This window comes from Sipha flava, unplaced genomic scaffold (genome assembly GCF_003268045.1).
Source record: "Sipha flava isolate LNK unplaced genomic scaffold, YSA_version1 128_pilon_pilon, whole genome shotgun sequence".
Lineage (NCBI taxonomy): Eukaryota > Metazoa > Arthropoda > Insecta > Hemiptera > Aphididae > Sipha > Sipha flava.
The window spans coordinates 515,559-534,380 of NW_020271754.1; the positions used below are offsets into that span (position 1 = coordinate 515,559).

At 32.9% G+C, this 18,822-nt stretch overlaps 1 non-coding gene across 1 annotated transcript; it reads right to left on the minus strand.

Moving 5' to 3' along the window:
- Window positions 1-1,814: 1,814 nt before the first annotated feature.
- Trnav-aac lies at window positions 1,815-1,887 on the minus strand. Its single transcript has one exon. It is a non-coding gene; the product is annotated as a tRNA-Val (tRNA).
- Window positions 1,888-18,822: the final 16,935 nt, after the last annotated feature.

Consider the following 18,822-nt stretch of genomic DNA (forward strand, 5'->3'; position numbering starts at 1 on the left):
CGAAAAAGGATTGATTTTTGAAATTTCATATCCGAAAAACAAGAAGAAGACGAGTCATTTGTCTTGCGCAATGTTTTTTTCGGAAGACGCCACATTTCGTCTAAGTGAAAAAGTTAACCGCCATAATGTCAGGATTTGAGCGACCACACGCAACTGCTGAACATCAAAGCGATTCACCAAAATCAATGTTCTCTGCGCGATTTCTAGGAAAAATGTTTATGGTCCATTTTATTTTTTTTTTTTGAAGAAGAAGTAAAAGAAAACTGTAACGGGTAACACATATCTAAACATGTTACGAACATGACAGTTTCCACAGTTACAAGCAGATAGTGATGAGTTTTTTTTCTTGTAACAAGATGGAGCATCGCCGCACTGGAAATTAGAATTTCACGGGTATTTGAATGGTGAACTCCCTCGGAGAAGGATTACGTTCGTAAAGGAAACGACCATTTGACGATTCATACCTGGCCACCACGTTCCCCTGACCTCACAAGGCGTGATATTTTTTTTACGGGGCTACGTAAAAGAGAAAGTGTATGTACCACCCACCATTATCTAAAAATTTGGAAGAGTTTAAAATCAGAATCAAAGATGTCCAAATTTCATTCTACTTCGTAGAAGGGTTTATCCGAATTGCATGCCCTGTACCCCCAAGTTTATTTATCATGCACTTATGTGTAAAACTTTTTGACTTTTCTAATTTTTTAAAATAACGGATGAATAGAAACTGATTAGTTTCTGGATTGAAATATTTTTATATCCGAGTAAACATTTTACCAAATTGGAGAAGATGACACTGTGAATACTAAAAACTAAATAAAACAAATGTAATTTAAGGAAATCAAGTGAATGTTTTTATATTTTTATACGGCATTTAAAAATGTAAAATTTTTACTCGGATAATATTATAAAGAATATTTCAATCTAGAAATGAATCAGTTGTAAACAATCATATCATAAAGAGTTTAAGTAAAAATAAAGTTTAAGTTGTGCACAAAGTGTATGATAAATAAACTTGTGGGTATACGGCATACCTCTTTAAGACGTGGCATGCAATTCGGACAGACCCCTCTAAGAAATGGCATGCAATTTGGATGCAACCTTCGAAATTGAATAATAATAACAACTCGTAATTTAAAGCGATAAATCCTTGACCAAACGTAATTGAAGAAAAAAATAGAAAAAAAAATATTCTTATATGGTTTTAAGAATAAATTGATATAATATAGAGCTTTTTTGATTGCAAAAACAAAAAAAATGTAAAATTTAACCATTGACCCACTCCACTAAGTAGGCTAGTTATTGCTCACTCATTCATTTCAAAGACTGCTTGTGAGCAATTATTAGAACACATGATCTATGAAAATAAATTGTTTATAATTTTAAAATAAAAAAAAAAATAAAAACATAATTCTTTCTAAATACAGTGCACCTATAGTTTCGTTTGCATTTTTAACACAGTGTCCCTCTAGTATTTGTGTTGTTGGGAAGAAAACATGAAACGTTATCATATGGTTTAACCAAAAAAAACTTCTGGAAAAATAAGATAGAAAAATTAAGTTTAAATTAAAGTTTAGTAAATAGGACGATTGTTCTTGCAATGAATTTGTTATCAAAATCTCAAGTTTCAAGCCTTAAATGGTAATTTATAAAAAATTCCTTAAACGGCTACAATCCCCTGTAAAGATTTTTAGTAAAAAAAAATTTCAATATTTATTTTGTATATACTTATTATATAGTAATACAATGTAATGAAATGAATTAAAACATTATCTTTGAAATTCGTTGGAAATAAAAAAATGCAAAAAGATTATTGTTTCCGCCCAGGATCGAACTGGGGACCTTCTGCGTGTTAGGCAGATGTGATAACCGCTACACCACGGAAACGATGAAGAGATGTAGACACTTGGAATTATTTAGGCTTAACTATTTATTTAATTATTGTTTATCTTTTTATGTTTTATCAATGTGTATAAGACTAAGATAATACTCATTCGATCACTGATTGCTACTACTCAAAATCAATGATACGAGTTCACTTAAATTTTTTTGTAGAAGTTGCTCTAATATTCTAGAATCTAGATATGTTATAACTTATAAACGATTAAAAAAATAAGATATTGTGTTGAATCCAATTAATTTTGCGCTTTTTATCAAATTTCACCGATATTTCATAATTTCTAATTGACCACGATCGCAAAAGAACTTAATGCCTACTTTGGACTTACTGTACAGTGTTCAGATTCAGTATTGCAATTTTTTTTTTTTTTTTGCGTCACGCATGTAATAAAACTATCAAGCTATTTTGATCGCATTTAACTGTCCGCCTAAACTCGTACCAATTCATATAAGCACAGCAATGGTAATATGCATACGCAAGTATTCAATTCCACTTAAGTTTGACAAAAATAAATGTTAGTGAAAAATGTCGAATACCTACGTAATTATTTAAGTGTAAATCGTTTTGTTTCAAATTATTTTTTATCAATATTTTACTTGCGCGTACAAGTTTCCTCACCACCTTAGGTTTTAACCAACAATATTTTTACATCATTAGCAATATGGTAGTATTTTCAAGTATGAGGTGTAGTATGTGGCTCGTTTTTTTTATTGTATACCTATCCCCGTGAAGGCTTTATCTATACACAAAAGAGTGGCAATGTTTTTTACGGAATTAATTGTTCGTCATATTAAGATACAGGATTGACACTAACTATTACCTATCTATAATTTAATTTATATAATATAATATAATTTAACTATATGCAATGAAATGTTTAAAAAATAATATATTTCTAACTAACATTTCATTTTGGTTGTATAGAAAACACAATTTAACGAACTATTAAGTTAATAATAGTGCGAAAAGTTACTGATGCTCCTCTGCGCTTATCAACTATTATAACAATTAATGTAATGGTTAAAACAGGTACAACTAAACTAAAATAAACGACTGTTAAATAATTATAATTATAATTAACTATTGGTAAATAAATCATGCAGTAAATTAGTAGATATCAATAATATATTTAATTTAACTCGGCTGTTCATTTAATTATTAAATTAACTGTAAGTTAAAAAAAAAAAAATTGTTAGTTTACGACCGTGAATACTCGATTGTATTTTTTTCATCCTAGCAGGTCCGTCTTATTTTTATCCGACTACCATAGGTTTGTAATCATCGATTAATAATCAATTGCTATAATGTCTGAACGTTTAAAAGTGTAAAAAAAAAAAAGAAAAAAGTTGAAAACAAAAATGTTTCATTGACTCAAACACTCTAAAAATTGTATTTAAAATAACATTGAAATAACGTACTATAGCGAGTGCACTGTAAAATACTTTTATAAACTAATTTCGATTTGTTGATTTGTTTAACATAACAATTTGCAGATTTATTTTGACCAGCATACTTTTTACAGTACAATTAGTACTAGCCAATAATATCTGTTATACCCAACATTAATGTAATTTTTAATCTATCAGCGTATATTTGTCCAAAATGTTTGTGACAAAAAGTACCTACGAAAATACATAAAAACTATAAACGAAGTTCCACTCTGCGATTATTGGAATCATTTTCACCCCTGCCATGACTGTTCCGCAAATATATCTTGCTTAGTTAAGCTAATATATTAATTATTTAACTAACATTTTATGTGTATTTACTATTTTTTTTAAATATTTTTGCCTGTATTGATTTTATAACGAATTCATTTCATTTTAGTTATTTGTTTTATTAATTAATGATATATAATTAATACGTACAATTATATACGTAAGTACCTTTACATATGAACTTAAATAATTTTTTTTTTAGGTATCCAGAGGTACTTTTAAATAAATTACTTATTTACACCCAAGATGAGCAAAAGTCACAGCATATATGTACATTACTTAATTGATAAAGAATATAATAAACATGGAGTATCATTAAAAATAATCGAATTAGAAGAGTTATTACAATACATGCACATACGGTTTAACGGACTATAGTAACTGTAATTCTGGTGGTGACAGTTGACATGAAATAATAAATGATTACAAGAGTTGAATGTAGATACTTTAAATTTAATTTTGGTTAATAATTCGGGACAATCAATGTGACTATTAATAAGCTTATATATAAAATTAACATAATTAAATAATGGATCAAGACCACACTGTTTAGCAACGCTACAAAGATCATTTATGGGTAATCCTAATTTAGATGCTAACAATTTAAGAAGACGATTTTGAATAGTTTCAAATTTATTTACCCAATTACCTGAAAATGGGTTCCATACAACAGAACAATATTCGAGAATGGAACGTACTAAAGAGCAATAAAGCACTTTAATACAAGTGGGAATGTTAAATTCCCAAGTATTGTGTCTAATGAAACCTAAGACTTTTAACGCTTTTTTATAAATTTTTTCCGTGTGTAATTTAAACGATAAGTCACCAGATAGCCAAACACCTAGGTCTTTTAGATTTGAAACTACATTTAAGGATACATTATTTATCTTATTACTAAATGTAATTGGATTAGTACGACGTGAAAAAGATATTTGTTGAAATTTATTAATATTAATATTTACATGTTACACCACTTAGAAAAACGATCTAAATCTTCCTGTAACAAATAGAATAGGTATAGCCATGAACTTTAACGTTATCAAAATATACAATTCATAAGAATAAAACCCAGTATTTTATGTAAGTACCAAGTTGATATCAATAGTTTCGATTAATTTCCGTAAATACGTATTACATAACCTATAGATAAATTACAAACGTAAGTTCAAACGAACAAATGATCTGTAGGAGAAAATATGTATTATTAAATAAAGTATATATATATATTTATATGAGAAATTGATTTATTAATATAAATATACAGAAGATACGAAAAGTAGTTATGACAAAATATTATTTTTCTTACTACCCTAACAGTATAATATTACTAGTGGCGGAACTAGGGGGAGTAAAACGGGGATTCATCCCCGGGCATATAATTTTAGAGGGTGTCATTTTTGTAGTATATAATCTGTTATTGACAACTAGTTTAATATTTTTAACTTTGCTAGTGATAATGTGTTTAAGACTCAATAAGTATGATTGTATGCTAATTATTAGAAAACAATTGTAGGGAAGGGTATTTAATTCTTGGCCTATGATAGGATATAATTTTAACATTTTCACCGGACGTAAAAACTTCTAGTTTTGCCTTTGAATATTATAGGGTTTTAGTATTACAGTCCTAAAATGTAATCAATACTGTTCCGCGCGTACAATCTCTTACAATCCTAAATTTATAGTTAAAGAAGAGTGCGTTTTGTAGGATTCCTTAGATAAACGGAAGATAGATACATTACAAAACACAAGAGACGCTGAAATAAATACTTAAAAAATGAAATTCGATTCCAGTAAAAACCATTGAAATTATAATGGGTGGTATTCATCAAAGACATAATTTATAAATGTTTTGGTAGAAGAGGAAAAAAGTGATCTTACGCCTCAGCTAGCGTTCAGCTCTTAGAAAAAACCAACCGTATTGGTTGAAAAACAAAATCAAATTGTTTTGTTAAATGTATTATCTTATTGACTAATAATACTCATATTATATGGCTATTAAATCAGTTGTATACGCATTTTACATGGCACTAGTAAGTGATTATGGGAGCATTACGCCACTGCATTGGATATAATTTGTACTATGGCCATATAACATTATTAATATGTGTAAATAGTAGTTTAAAATAATTTATTTTTAAAATTAAATTTGAGTACCTCTGGTATAATTTATTCATATATTTGTTTTATCAATCGAATAGCATAGATACTTTCGTATAATTATATATTTTTAATATTTTCCCATTTATTTCGTAACATATTTTGAAGTAGGTAGTTTCACCGCCTTCTAGCTAAACCACACCCAAATCATGAAACATGAACAGGAGAATAGATATAGTTTTTTGATTTGTGATCAGATAAATTTAATTTAATATAATTTATGTCGACGCCTTAGCATTTAATAATTAAAGCATTAAATATATGTATAAAATGTAATATAATTATGTGTACTAAAATTAATTTCGTTTATTTAAATTAGATAATTAAATAAGTGTAGTAATGAATATAAATCATCGAGTACTTAGTATGAAATACTTCATTGAGAGTTTAAAATTTTTAAAGTCATCATTCATTCCGTTCATAATTTCGACAAAATGTTACGCACGTGTATTTTAAACACAACATTTCATCTTAAAATTCATTTTTATTTTTATTAACAATAATAATAATTTTTAACGTTAGCCACTGTTTATATTAACATATATATAATATAAAATATTATTTAAATTTAATATATCAACTTAAAACCTCGGCCTTGTGTAGGGTTTTTTTGTTTGAGGGTTAAGTCGTTTAAAATCTATTATACTCTTCATTCTCTTGCTTTATCCGGTTTGATCTACGTATAGTAATATAATAATATATTTATGCATATTCGTTCACTCATCTGGTTACACGAAAAAAATATAAATGTAAATTAGTCTTAACACAAAGTCACAAACGCAGTTTTGAGTGTTATTCGTTTGTATACCTACGTATTATAATTATATAATCTCATACGGATAAAACATAAATATGTGTATAAGTATATTATTAAGTATTAAAATATACAGGAATTGGCCTGTGTTTACTTTGATATCGTGCGTATATATAATATCCAATTACGTTTCGATTGATTTATTGTTGTGTTTACAGATGTAGGTACAATGAATAACGTTATCCTATTTTGTCATATTTAGATATCATTTTCAGGACAATCGGAATAGAATTATCACATTAAATTATTACATTTTTATATTACATTTAAAAATTACATTTTATTCAAATATAAAATGTTATCGTAATAACGGTTACGATTGTAACAATAAAAATAATATTATTCACAGTATACGCTATAACATAATGTTAACAATAAGGTGTACACGTGATGTATCGTGACTGGTACCTACTCATTGCATTAAAAGCTGAATAAGTTTGAGTATAAACCCGTGAAATCAAACGACATCGAAATTTCAATAGTATCAATTAATTTTGATGCTTTTGATACTAATAGCTTTATGAACCGTTAAAAAAAAAATGGCTTACTCTTCATCCGCAAGTGCAATAAATATATTATTATTATACCAAGTCTATGACCCTTAAATAATTGGTTTTAGTGCGTGTACGCTAGTGTTCTAACATGGGAAACGACCCTTCTACGATAAATATGAGACCAATGTACTTCAGTACAATTTTCACACTTTACCCTTCTATTGTTTATAAACTCCGACGGGTACTGTACAAACTCGGTCCCAAAAATAACCCCTTTTCTAATATCCAAAACAAATATTTTGTGTTTTAACTTTAAGTAACGAAAACATTAATAAATTAAATTACGCAATCCCTATTTTATATTAAATACGCGTGTAACGTTCGGTGTTCGAGTGTTTGTTTTACGAATGATATGTAAATATGTGCGTATAAATATTTCGGCTTAACGAACTATTATGGCTGATCTATTCGACCAATCTAATGAACACGTTCCAGCTTACAAAATACGCACTACAATCACGAGGAAGTTGCTGTACACGGACCAACAACAATCACGTACAGAACACCGCATCCTCGTAAAAGCGAGATTGTAGTATTTTACTTTGGGTTTTTTTTTTTTTTTTACCGTGTAGGAATTAAAAGTTGAATTTTTTTTTGAACGTCGAACAAGTAAATTTCCAATCTTCCAGTATTCGTGTACGTATTCGGTAGGTACCTACGTGGAAAACGGTCAAAAGCGATGCCGAATAACGTTTGGATAACGTTTCGCTATGCTATAATGTAGAACGCGAATACCGAACGATTTCTAGGGGTTCTTCGAAACGTTCAACAACACGTGCATGCGTGAGAACACGGGCAAACGAATAACCGACCCACTGCGTACGCGTAGATAAAAAAAAAAATCGACGCGAACGCGTTAAGTTCGATGAAATGATTTAAGGATTGCGGGGGGGAGGGGAACGGTAACATTACGCGCGAAGAAATATGTTGCACAGAAATATGATATAATAATATATATATATATATATATAATGTATATTGTACTATTATGGACACGGTCAAGACGTGAAAACTGCGTTTTAAAACCGTTCCAATAACGGTGATGCGAATGTTGTACTGTGTAATGTAGTCGCCAGCGGCGTGTAACGTTGTGAAAATAATACAAATAATAACTCACGCGCGTTTGATTTCCTTCCCGTAACCGATCTCGACCCGCGTTTTTTTTCTTCCAAAGCAGTCCGCGGAATAAAATATGAGATGGTATCTGGGGAAATATACTGCTCGCGTATACGCCATCCGTATTGTATGAATGCACAATGCGCCCACCCGCCCCTCCCTCCTACCACCCCGACGATCATTCCGACCGTTCCGACGGCAACTTTATAAAATACACCAGACATTACAAGTTTATATCGGCCATTTTGCCAGAACTTATTTGTAGTTTGGGAATTGCGGTCATCAATTTCATCCCAGCGGACGTTTCGAACAGATCTTTTATCGACGAGGCGGCGGCGGCGGCGCGTCCGACGCGCTCGCACAGTGTACGCGTACATCGTCACTTTATCCGTTTATCCTTTGTCCTTCTCTTCTCCCGCGCGCACAGTTCGTCTACGGTCGACTTAACCTTTTTTAACCTCCGTAAGCCCGTCACCTATATTTCCTGCTCGGTGACAGATTTTGAGCGAAAAAAGTGTTTTTCTCCATCGACACAGTACATATATATATACATATTATATTATGCATATCGATTTAGACTTTCGTTATAATAATACGTGCACCGTAAACAAAACATAAAGTAAACATCAACACAAGATCCTTATTTATACACGCGTATTATTATAATACAAGAATCAAAAATATATTTGTTTCCGTTGTGCAGCTCTCCCGCGGTGTATATACTCGATTTCTTTGCACCTTATAAATTATTTTATCTTTCGATAAGAGCAAATTGATGATCGTGTACAATATCGATTGAAAACATACACGACTGTCGCAGAAATGGTTTAGCTGTTAAATAAATATCCACTATTTATTATATATTAAAAAACAATTAAGAAGCGTTTTATTGCCTAATATGTTTAGATGTTTAGCGGGATAGATACACTTATAAATTACGATCGAAATAGTTCGTAAGACAATCTCCGAACTATAACAGTCGATTAAAGAAATACAATGGTATCATCAACTCGTATTGGGAACTTTTTTTTACATGTATAAAAATATCTTCACTGTGATTCTAAGGTAGGATTTTTGAGACCAACTGGACGATGAGTGGGTTTTGATGTGATTTTATTTTTTAATGAAATCTATTGCAGTATTTTGAGGCAATTTCATTGACATTGGGGATCTTTAGGTTTCGGTGGATTGCCATTTTAGCGATGGACATGGACCTTTGAGATTTATTCGAAGGCAAATAGCAAATAGACCGATGGGCTTGATATTGGGAACTTATTAAGACAATTATTGAAGCGTAAGAGTAATGGATAATTTCCATCAATCCGTCGATCTATTACCACGAAAAGAAGAATATTAGACGGAAATTCGATACGCCTCAGTTACATTACAGTATCAAAGCATAACAGTGGTGCCGTATATGTTTTTAATCATGAGCATTAATTTGGGTAAATATCATCACCAGTATATAGACAGTTTTCCGTCATTTTTAATTTAAGATCCTATGAATAATATTTGTATATTTTATGTACGACGTAGCATTAAATCAAAGATAGGCGAATAGAAAAAATAAAGAAAATCAACTTCCATATAATTTTATATTCAAATATTAGTTTAATTTTAAAACTACATTAGATGCATCATAGTTATTATAATTACAGTACATGTTTAATGTATTAATATTTTTAATAAATTGTTAACTGATCGCTTTTTCCGTACGCAAGTTTCTCGACAGCAACAATAATGTTGCTCTTAATGTGTACGGTAAACGTTATCCAAACATTGTGATTAAAATCAAATTATTTTATAATCCAATAACGTTATAAATATTCATTATACCGATCTTATATTTATTGGCTACCTATTATTTATAGGTTGGTAATTGTGTAGGTTTATATAATATAGGTACTACACTATAACTCAAGTTTTTCAACAGCATCACTAAAATCGAAAACATTTGTTTCCGCGGTGGTTGGGGATCGCCTCCTCCCCTCTTCTTGGGATCTGTTTTTTTTATTTACGCTTACGCGTAATCGATTTCAGTTCACGACTTTACTATTACATAGATTTTAAATCATAATTTTATTTCTTATCGGTTTTGTTGAATTAGATGAATATGAATGGTTAGGAGGAGATGTATATATATCCCCTTGCGAGGATCAATTCCCTCTCCTTCCATCTCTGAAAATAAAAAATAACCGTCACCGATACATATTATATATTATTATTATTATTTTTTAAATCCTAACGCATTTAAGTTTTACAAAAAATTACATAAATCTTGTTTTCTTCGCGATTAAAAAATGATTAATGTTTTACGAGTAATTTATTCCCCGTATTATAAGCTGATTCTGTAAAATATTTAATGCAAAATAATCCTCAGGTTTATTTCATTTAAGCGTTCAACAATTTTTCCGTGTACAAAAGTTTACACAGACATATTTGAAATAATATACTATGATGTTTAACCGGATATTAAATTTCTTTCATAATACTTGTACAGATACGTTTTTATAATTAATATAAAACAACAACGAAAAACCCGAGGCGACATACACACGTACGTATCACTTTGGATGCTGATCTGATGTTATTGTTTCCGGTGATTATAAGTAACCATATAATATATTATGTGCATGGTAAAATGCAACAATAAATTGAACGGGCACATTGTGTGTATGCAGCGTAACAATTCTGCATAATGTAACAGTATAATAATACGATATCGTAATTTATTAGCTCGATGAACTCCGAAGTTCAAAACGTTTTCGATCTAGTTGTTTTCCGTTCTCATTTCGAAGTCGTCGGGAAACTGTACGAGAAATCGTCAAAACAAAAATATGATTAACTACAAACGAGATTAAAAGTACTAGACTATAAAAATATTCAATTGGTAATTTGTTTTTCAATTTATTTTCATTCTTTTTCAATGAATCTATTCTAAAATTAGGTATTGTTTATAGTACTGGACGGAAAATGTAAAAAAAAAAAAAAAAACAGTGATCAACAAATAAATTAAAAAAAACGCATCCCCGTCCTTCGGTGAACCAAAACTATTCCCACCGAACAAATTGTGATTGTCAAATCATTTATAATTTACAGACCTTTAATTAAATATTATAATTTTTCGAGAATAATAATGCATCTGTGAAAAATGTAATACATCTCTTCTATGATGTAATTTGAAAAAATAGCACGGACCGGATAAAAAATGCACTCCAGTTGCCCACCCCTGGTATAGAGCGTACAGATTTTTCTCCGTCATACGAGTTTTTATGTGTGCGCATTATGTATACGTTTGTAAATTAGGATTTTCGTAAGTATTTTAAGTAAAAGCGGCGGTTGCAGCGGGCCCGTGACGCCCGGCAGGCGGTTAAAACTTTGCCGCGCCATCATTACCGGACTTATACAGCCATAAGGGTTGTTGGGCGGTAGCGGTGCCAGCGGAGAGGGGGGCTCGGGTTGCGGCGGTTCCGCGGGGGAGGATTACCACTTCATTTAAAGCCGCCATTCCGTAAACGGCTCGCTGCGATTGGCCCGTTCGGTTTAATCGATGACACCCGGACGAGCTTTTAGTACGGCGGCGGCGGTAGAGACGGTTAACGACGTCGTCATCGTCGTCGTCGTCGTCGTCGTCGTCGTCGTCGTCGTTGATGCCGGTGGCGGTGCAAAGGGTGAACGGGTGGAGCGCGAGACGGTGGCGGCAGCGGCGACTACGACTACGACGGCGGCGGTGGTGGTGGTGCCATTTTATTAATGAACTTGGCACAGTATGCTGTTTGTTTCCATTTTAGTTTAAAAGCTTTCCTCTCGTTGAAGTTCCTTTTTTACCCCCACCCCGCTTGCTACGACCCCCGTTGCCCACCCGTAACCGCGCCGACAAAGCGAATCCAATTAAACAACGAAAATACCCTGGAACAGTTTTTATTGTTATCCTCTCCCTCGTCCTGCCAATCCCTATCGCACTTTCCACCATCTCACTCACTCTCGCTTCGTATACGCATATACGTTAAATGTACTGCGTAGAGCTGCGCTTTCGGTTTTGTACCCTCGAAATTACTTCGCGCTAACGTCTTGCTCGACTACCCTCCGCGCGCTTTCGCCTGTTCGCACGCACAAACTCGTCCGCTGGGGCGGTTTGCTCGCCGAGACAAATACACACTAAATGCGAAACACCCTGCCGCACCACGCTCCAGCGCCGCGTAATGTACGTCGGCGGCGGCGCGCATATACATAAACATGCATAAATTGTGTACTGTAATGGCGACGATAAAGCCGTAGATAGGCGAGATTGCGACCGAACTTTGTGCGACTACGGGTCTTGGGAGATCGTCGCGACTCTTTGTTGCGTTTTTATAATGAATCCACTGGATCTACTGCGCATCCATAAATGTACGCACAAGGAAATAATATTACGGTGCCCAGTGTTCAGCAGTCGCCTAGTAAAAACCGTTTGCACAAAATTATTTAATGTAAACTCTTGTATCAACACATAATTTTCTATTTTTGCGAATGATTTAACGAACAACGTATTACATCAATATTATTGTTGCACACGCTTAATACGCTCATATTTTATCTATTAAGTCCTAATATTTATGTATTTTTTCATTGATTGTCGTCTTATGGACTGTATAATGTTTGCGGCTCCGTGATCTATAGATCATTTATGATATAATCAACCGAATCAGATGTGGTCTGTGTACTCCATTAGTTTTCATCAACCTGGGGATCGCGACCCCCTTAAGGGTCGCAAAAGATAGTTCCGGGGGGGGGGGGGGGTCCCCCAAAAATAAAGAACCAACGGTTATTCATTAAAAAATGTATTAATTAAATCTAATTATTACGAATGTACAATGACATACCGAATATAATTGAGTGTAGCGTAATCTTATCCGACGACGGATTATAATCCGTCGTCGGATAAGATTACGCTAAATAAAAATATAATAATATGAATATATAAATAATATAAATAATAAACTATAAGCGATTGTGGTCACCAATCTTGATTGGATTGGCATTTAATATCTGGTTATTTTTACACTCATACCTTATACGTGTATTTCAATAATTTTAGTCACAAATATAATATTTAATTATAAGTTTTGTTAAAAAACCAGATTTAACAGTAGCAGATTCTAATGTAAAATCTAATATGGAAACTATAGTTTCAAAAATTTTGGCACAAGTTTTTCATTAAAACAAATAAAATTGTTAACACACATTTACACATTATTTATTTATTTTATACTTATTTTTAAATTTATTTAAGCATACGTATTCAAAAATATTTCATATCCTATATTTAATTACTCGCTGTGGTCGCATTAAAAAAAAAAAGTGAAAATTGGAGGCCGCGATTCGAAAAAGATTGAAAATCACTGGTCTACCGAACACTGGTTTTCGCTGAAATCTATTATCGCCGAAACATCGTACGATTTCCAACATCAAATGACTGAAAACCGTCTTTGTTTTGTCTCTGGATCGATAAGATTTATCCAGGTCAACTTATACATTTGACAACTACAAACACCATCTGATACATGACTCAGGTATTAGAATAGGCCATGTTCTAGTTGACCTTGGCCCTAGTTATACCTATGATACTGTAGTTTTTCAAGAAAAATCAATACACTAAAAATAAAAACACCTTAGAGATAATAATAACATTTTATCAATGGTTCATCTTCCCTGTCTCAATCATTTTCAAACACATCGATATTTTTATACTACATGTGTACAAGTTACAATTAATACTATATATTGTTACGTGTATTATTTTCTGGCAATTTTTGTTCGTTGTACTAAAGGTTTTTAACGTTTTATCGATAAAACATTTTATATTCTACATTGATTTTAAATTACTTGCATTATGAGTCGTATTTAAAAATAATTAGACCTCTTATAAACAAATGCCGTGTACTAAATAGCTTTATACGGTATAATAACTTGTTTTGAGATACCTGAGAAGAAAACTGGTAGTTTGTATAAAAATTATGAGCTAATAACGTCATAACCAGTACACTATATAGCAGTGTATATTTTTTAACTGGCACATACGTATAGTTTATACTTTATAGCTCATTTTAAGTCGAAAGAATAATGTAAAGTAATTATACCTTATAAACATACTTTTCGAGTATTTTTATAATAAATGAAATAATATGTATCCAACTAATGAGCACTTCCAAGTACATGTAAAAAAAAATTGGAATTTTAAATGCGTACTCATTTATGATTTGTGGTTTAATAAAATACATAGTTGATCACAATAACTGTCTTGCTGACATTTGGTAGACAAACTGTCTTTAAAACTATAAAATATTTTATTCTATTCAGGTACGATTAAAAAAAGACATTAATTTGTATAAAAATTTCTCGGACCTACGAAGTCCTGGAGCCTTTTTATTTTTTTACAACATGAACATAAGAACATATATTGAAAAGCAGTTTACTACATTTCCATGTACAACATTAAAGTTTTCCGTTTAATTTTCAATCATAAATTAAGAATAATAACTGTTTAAAATTTTAAATGTTCTAAACTCTTATATAGTTATGTATTCATGCTTACAATTTAAAGGTCAAAGAAAACAAATATTTTATCTAGTGTAATTTAATTAACATTTGTTTGAACGTCGATTATAATAAATACGTAACTTAGAATTTAAATTTAAGTTATTAAATTATACCTGAATAGTAGAGTAATAATAATGTATAAAGTAGAAATACGTCACGAATATTATGCCATAGTGTTAAAAAATAAAAAATTAATGTTGTTCGTGTAACATTAAAAGTAAGGACAATATTATTAAATTATTAATGAAGAGAAAGATAATATAAGATAACAATTGAGAGCATAGTAGAATTATTGTTCTCGATGTCGTCGTGTTTATTTAATGTGTTTTCAAAGAACAATTAATAAATACAAAAGTTATCAGAGAGTTTCTAATGAAATATAAATTGGATTCACGAAGTACATACAACATTATATTTACTCTGAATTATGGTTTAGTTACTTAGTTATAAGCCTTAGTTATTTAATGTTATTTCAAACTGTCCAAATAATTAGAACGAAGTTAAACTGTTATAATTTTGATCGAATTAAACAATTTAAATTAATTATAATAGATATCGACAAGCAATTACCCTAACACAAATGTTTAATTTTTTAATCGGATTTCAAAAACATAATGTATAATACGTACGTTATCGTTTCGTTAAACTTTCAAAACTCCTGAATGGCTCCTTTTCTGTGCTTATACGAATAATCTAAAATGATCTCACAAGAAATAAACCCCAAACAAAACATGTTATACGTGTATACGTACAAAAACAACTTGAACGCGCAGTCTTTAGTCTTTACACCCGGCCGCCGTGCAATGGTTTTAAACACGAAGCGCAAAACGCGCGGTCATAATACACGCTAATATCCACTTGTGAGTTTTAAAACCAAAACGCAGTATCATCTCCGATTACACACCGAGCTATTAACGTTCTCGAGGAAGGTCTGCTACGATGCTCTGACCCGATATAATATGCAGATACTTTCGATACAAGAACGGTTTTACACACGAAACATGCATCATATGTTCACGATGACGACGACTGTAATACGTACACGTCACGGAGAACACCGCGTGGTGTACAGGAGTTCTAATTTCTGTAACACTAGACGTGCACTGCTAGCAACAGAAATATCACGTGCACGCGAAACGATTAGTTAAAACTGAACAGTTTAGGCCATTTGGTCGTAGAGATAAAAGTGAATTGGTCACTGCATAAGATATCCGTCGAAAACAATAAAAAAAAATAATAATAAAACCATTACTATAATAATACGTTTACCGTTATAGGATCGATTTTTTAAGCGTATTTCGTTATTGTACGATACATTCGTATAAATAGGTGTGCGTGCGTGTTAGTGTGTGAACACATATACGTATGTGTAGGTACGTATAGTGTCCCGCGATTGATTTATAATGTGTAAGTGAACACGACGTCCGAATGATCTCCGAAACCGTGTAGCAGACGGGATAATAAAAAACGCCGAGAGTGTTGTCCGTTTCACCCCCCACGCACGGAAACGTCGTGAAAACCGTACATGCATTGTGCATTACAAACCTTGAACGACGGTCGGATGCGCGCGCGCGTACGAAATGTGCCATGATAAAACCTTATCTCACCCGCGGAACATATATACATTTATACAGGTATCGCGGGATGAATTACGAGAAGAAAAGGAAACTCGAATTGATTTGTCCGTTCGATATCGCGCACGACCATCGGCAGACCCCTGAGCACCACCCCTGCATAACCGGCGAGTTCTTATTATTATTGTTATTTATTTATTTAATTTTTTTTTTTTTTTTGTGCCCACGTCGACTGTCAGATTTCATCCCCCGTAACGTGCGGCACCGTCGAGACGAGACTCACGTCATTCCTTAGCACGACGATGCAGTGCAGGCAAGAGGGGGGGGTCATTATTTCCAAGAAGTGTGTCGGCCGCGGCCGCGTGTGTGTAACGCACACACACAATAATGGTCATGGGACCTGGGGGATGATGAATCGTGAGGAAGAGGCACACGCACTCGCTCGTCGTGAATACATCACACACGAGTCAAGTGGTATCAGTGACACCAAAACACAATATCAACGCTCTACGCGTCCCTTTATACTTATTTACAAAACACCAGGTACCTTTATGTACGTATATTGTACATAAAAGTGTTTACCAAATAATATTAGCCAAAAAATAAGATGAGGGGGGAAGGGAAAAAAAATGAGAAAACCGTGTCTGTATACAAACGCCCGCAGTGGAAAATGAATAACGACGAAAACCACCCACGAAGTGTTGTTCGTTTTATCGTTTCCAACCCTAAAAACCAGCAGCAGCAGCAGCAGCAGCAGCTGACACCAGAAACCGCAAACACTCGATACAGTCATTATACGTCGTTTTCTTGCGCGGCGACTGGTGGCGCGACGTATCGACGTATCGCTGTTTCTCGTCGTCGTTTACAAAATGCAAACGAACAAAACGTGAGAAAGATACGAGAAACATAATGTTTTCCGATCGCCGGGGACATCCACCCCGCGCACACGCCGTACGTGGGAGACAATGCAATAGTACGCGCTCCGTCGCTGCGCGCGTAAAATACATTATTCGCTGCTTCGAAGCAACAGCGTGTACGCGATATTATTTATTATTCATATATTTACCACCGTCGCGCCGCCCGCAAAACACATCTGCGCTGTGCCGTAATAATAATAATAATAATAATAATATTGTACTCGCTTGCATCAAGATAAGGTCCCCCGAGTGCACGGCCCCGATTGTCCAGTAACGATTAGTAAAAACGTTCGTGCGCAGGGTAACATCAACGGTAAAAATTCCCGAGTCGTCTGCACAATGCACAATTTCTCCGCGCGCGCCGGACACGCGTACGAATTGCGCGCAATGCAAACCGTTGCCAGCCAACTGAAGAGCGAACAAATAAATCCACCGACCGATACACCGAAACGCCTTCGAATGCGACCGGTGCATGATGTTTAGCTGCTATGATTGTTATTGAACAGCTTTGTTGTTTTCTTGCTCGATACGGTTGAAATCCGGGGATTAATGCAAGTAAGGCCGGCCGCACACCACAAGAGCAAAACTGCGTTAAGCAGCATTAGTATTTTTTGTTTTAGTCAACTAAAAACAATTTGTTTTATATATGCGCATATCAGTTAGTCAAGTCAAGGCAAGACAAGACTAGACAAACATAATAAAATACACAAACAGTTACCAAAATGTCATCTGACGAAGAGGTTTCGGTTTGTTTGTGGTACACTCTACAAGAGTTAAAGAAAAAACAGAAAAAAAGAAATTATGGGTTCATCCATTAAATCAGAAACTCATAATGTGATATTTTCTTTATTATGTGAATTACGTGCTGATGAAGGTAAATTTAAAAATTACACACGCAAGGCCGTATCTGGGGGGGGGGTCCAGGGTGTCTAGACTCCCCCCGAAATTTCTTCAATATTTTAAGAATGTTTAAAATACTTATTTATTTTTAATACCAACATAAATATTTTCAGTCAAAAATGATTTAAGCTCCCATTAATCATTGCTTGCTTTTAATTTAATATCATAATATCATATGAAAATATGATATTAATTTTAATAAAAGAAGATTAAATCTTTTTCTGTCTTATTTTTAACCAAATATCAAAAGTTAACATCTTAATTCAATAAAATTACAATATACATGTTTTGGACCCCTCCTGAAAAAAATTTCTAGATATGGCCTTGTACACACGTGTTAATATTGATACGTTTGGCTTTATTTTTTCCACTAGACTTACCAATAGTTCACTATCACAAGCCATTGTATTTTAAAATTATAATACAATTTATATATAATTATTTAAATTTAAATATTTTATAAAATTGTATTTTATATGTATTTTATATTAACAATTTTTCATTCTTGTCTTAGTGTGACTGATGAAAAATGGAGACACTTCAGACGGTAATAGTCATGACTCACAGTGGCGTATTTACGGGGGGGGGGGTCC